The 4,333-nt window shown below is 32.5% G+C and overlaps 1 pseudogene; it reads left to right on the forward strand.

The window, feature by feature from the left end:
- The first annotated feature begins 659 nt into the window (after window positions 1-659).
- On the forward strand, window positions 660-1,298 carry LOC143387776 (serine/arginine-rich splicing factor 10 pseudogene; annotated as a pseudogene).
- The last annotated feature ends 3,035 nt before the right edge of the window (window positions 1,299-4,333 follow it).

The following is a 4,333-nucleotide window of genomic DNA, read 5'->3' on the forward strand; positions in this document are numbered from 1 at the left end:
TATTAAAAGGTAAGATAAAGCATTCCAGATAAACAATAACTGAGAGAATAAATAGCTCACAGTCTTTCTTTACAAGAAACAAGAAGTTCTTCACATTGAAATGAAACTACACACTAGAAAGTAAATCAAATCTACATGGAAAACAAACATAAATAAAAAATAAAAATGAAAAAAGCAAAAGAACACCAGTGAGTTAGCAATGTCATTTCAACAGAGAGTAGAAGTGCATGTTTATTCTCATATCTTAAATGATTTAAAAATAATTTATGTAAAGAAATGTTTTGTTGGGCCAACAACAGGTTGAAATATAATATATTTGACAATAATAGCACAAAGGAAGTAAAGAAAATTAAAGTGTTCTGAGTAAGAAAATGACATCATTTAGTAAATTAAATCAAAAAATTTAAAGGAGAACAAAAACTGTAAATAAAAAAGTTGGTATAAAAACTCTATAAACATGATTGCTCTTTTTCCTTTCATTAGTTTATTTAGTTGACATAAAATTACATGAAGTTATAACAATGTAGAAGAGGTTGGTTGCCGTAGTGGAGTCCTCTGGCTGTGTGTGTGTCTGTGTCTGTGTCTGAGGAGCCGCCGCCAGAGCCGCGGACGGTTTGCTGAGCCAGTTACTGCCCCTGGCCAAGACTCGCGCCGCCGTCATGTCCCGCTACCTTCGCCCCCCCAACACGTCTCTGTTCGTCAGGAACGTGGCCGACGACACCGGTCTGAAGATTTAGGGCGTGAATTTGGTCGTTATGGTCCTATAGTCGATGTGTATGTTCCACTTGATTTCTACACTCCACGGCCAAGAGGATTTGCTTATGTTCAATTTGAGGATGTTTGTGATGCTGAAGATGCTTTACATAATTTGGACAGAAAATGGATTTGTGGACGTCAAATCAAATACAGTTTGCACAGGGAGATCGAAAGACACCAAATCAAATGAAAGCCAAGGAAGGGAGGAATGTATACAGTTCTTCTGCGCTATGATGATTATGACAGATACAGACGTTCTAGAAGCCGAAGTTACGAAAGGAGGAGGTCAAGAAGTTGGTCTTTTGATTACAACTATAGAAGATCTTATAGTCCTAGAAACAGTAGACCGACTGGAAGACCACGGTGTAGCAGAAGCCATTCCGACAATGATAGACCAAACTGCAGCTGCAATACCCAGTACAGTTCTGCTTACTACACTTCAAGAAAGATCTGAAAGCGGAAAAAGAACCAAAGAAGGGCAGTTCAAGCGACCAAAGGGTGGGTGGAAGGTGCTGCAGTATGAATTCTGTACGAATATTTTGACTCTGGTCTGAAAAGATAAATGAATTATCGAAAACTACATGGAATAATTGAAGTCCCTTCGAGTTTGAAAGTAAGCATTTTAGGACAAATAAAAGGAAATTCAACTTTGTACTTGTGGAAACTAATCCCTAAATATGGATAGGTTTATAATGATTCATGGGTAACAGGTCCATAAAAATTATTGGAAACTAGGATGTCTGAATATCAAGGAAGACAGTCATAGTCTCTTACAGTGCCTCTATTGGTCTGTCTCAAACCGAATTGGGTGGGAAAAGGTATGGTCCAATATAAACTTTTTCTTTGTTATCTCTTAAAAGTCAGTTCCATTTATGCCATTATTGGCACGTCTTGCCTTTGTTTATTCTGGTGCCAGTGTTTTCTGCTTGCTTGCTTTGTTGCCATCTGAGTATATTTACTTGTATCACATGCAGTTTACATCTTCTTTAACCACTCTCTTTCCCAGGTAAATTCCAATTATACTTGACATCCAACTGAGAGGGCCCATCTCTTCTCACCTCTTTCATAGTCAGTATGTTCAGCAAATATTTATTGAGCCCTTATCATGGGCAAAGCATTGTACTGGATAATTGGGGAAAGAATGGATAATAATTCCTTTATTCAATAAATGTCTACTGAGCACAATCTAGTGAATTGTTATAATATGGCCTCATTGTTTTGAGGTGTATTATAACAATATTTTACACCATTCATATCCTAATATAATTATAAAACCCAGTATACTATCAAAGATAAGTAATTTTATGGTTTTCTGCCTTTTACAAGTATCTATTTGTTTGCATCCAATTAATACAAATAATAAAAAAATGTTTTAACTTGTAATAAACTGATTTATTGTGTAGTGACTGTAAAAAAACGTTATAACAATGTACTTTTGGGTTTGTAACATTTTTAATATAATTTGTAGTACAAAAATAGCACACAAGTGGAAAAAAATGGAATAGAGCTATACAGGAGTAATATTTCTGGGTATCATTGTAGTTGATTAATTATAAATTTGAAATAGTTGTTGATAAGTTAAAATATTTATGGTAAGCCCTAGAACAAATATTAAGAAAACAATTAAAAATGAGAACAAAAGGTAGCATTATCAGAATCCTAGCTGACTTCAAGAGACTTAGAAAAGCAAAAACGATCCTGATGAAAAAGAAAAAGTATGGAGAACTTGCTTGAATTTCAAATCCTACTACAAAGCTGCAGTAACCAAGATGATTTGGTTCTTACATTAGGATTGACATGTAGATTTATGTAATGTAATTGACAGTTCAGAAATAACGTATATATGTGATCATACTTGTGTATGGTCATGGATTTTTTCAGCAAGAATGCCAAAACCATTCAATAGGAAAAAGAATTGTCTCTCCAATAAATGCTACTGAAATACTTGGATATTTTAATAAAAATGGATGATTCTGGATCTCTGCTATATATAAAAAATTAACTCAGAATGAATCAAAGACCCAAAGTTAAGACCTAATATACAAGATGTCTTAGAAGAAAACATAAGCATACATCTTTATGACTTGGATCAAGCCATGTTTTCTTAGTTGTGGCAACAAAAAAGTACAAGCAATGATGACAAACAGACAAATTTGACTTCATCAGAGTTAAAATCTTCTGTGCTTCATAGGATATCAGAAAATGTTAGCAGACGATCTACCTAATGGGATATAGTATTTGAAAATTATATACTTGTTAAAGGATAGGTATATATAATATATAAGAAGTCATCATGAATCAAAAATAAAAAGACACATAATTCAAAAGAAATGAGCAAAGTATTTGAATATTCAAATCTACAAAGAAAACACATAGTCATCCAGAAAGCAAATTAAAAATTTTACAAGATCATTAACTACAATGAGTTATCACTTTATACCTACTATGATGGCTAAAATAAAATTTAAGATAACAAGTATAAGATGTGGAGGAATTGGAACCCTCATACACTGCTGGTAGAAAAAAAAATTATTCAGTCACTTGGTAAAAATGTTTCCTCAAAAGATTAAATACAGAGCTAAAATATGATTCAGAAATTTCATTTCCAGGTTTTTAGCCAAGAAAATTCAAAATATAAGTCAATACTAAAATGTGCTCAAGGTTGTTAATGGCATTCGTAATAGCCAAAATACATACAGCCCAAATGTCAATCAACTGAATACTGGATAAGTAAAAATCATATATTTATAGAATGGAATATAGTTCAGCAATTTAAAAAAAGAAGTTCTTGTACATAGTATAATGTAGATAAATCTTGAAAACATTATGCCAAGTAAAAGAAGAAGGTCACAAGAGACCACATATTTCATGACTTCATTGTATGAAATATTCAGAGTAGAAAAATAACATAGAAAATACATTAGTGGTTGCCTAGAGTATGGGTTGGTAGGGAGACAGGAGGAATATCTCATGATGGGTATTGTTTTTAAATGGGGAGAAGCTGATGAAAGATGTCCTAAAACTTAATATGACCCTGAATGAAAAGATCCTAATATAATTTTTTAAAAGTAAATCTTGAATTATGCATTACATAGGGATGAATTTTAATGGCATGTGAAATGTACCTCAATAAAATTTTAATTTAAACAGAAGAATATGTGCATGTTGTTAAAAAACAACAAGCCAATAGATTCCACAAGTTGATTTAAATGTAGTGATTCATAAAGACACAAATGAGGAAAACTAGGAAAAAAGAAAAACAAATCCAAATAGCCCAAAATACAGTAAATGCAATAAATTAATAATTCATTCACTTAAAAAAACTATAGGTGAAGTTAGCTTTACTGGTCAATCCTGTCAAAAATGTAAGGAAAAATATTTAGGAAATATAAGGGAAAAATAGTGTAGTATTCACTACACTAATTCATTCAGAGCAAAGAGGAGAAATAAACATTCTCCACCACATTTTATGAGGTAAAATTTATCTGGAGAGTAAACTAACTATAAGGAATAAAAGTTACCAACTATTTTCCTCATGAATATAGACAAATCTTCTTTAAGATGGTATTAGAAAATC

This window comes from Callospermophilus lateralis, unplaced genomic scaffold (assembly GCF_048772815.1).
Source record: "Callospermophilus lateralis isolate mCalLat2 unplaced genomic scaffold, mCalLat2.hap1 Scaffold_312, whole genome shotgun sequence".
In the NCBI taxonomy this organism is placed as follows: Eukaryota; Metazoa; Chordata; class Mammalia; order Rodentia; family Sciuridae; genus Callospermophilus; species Callospermophilus lateralis.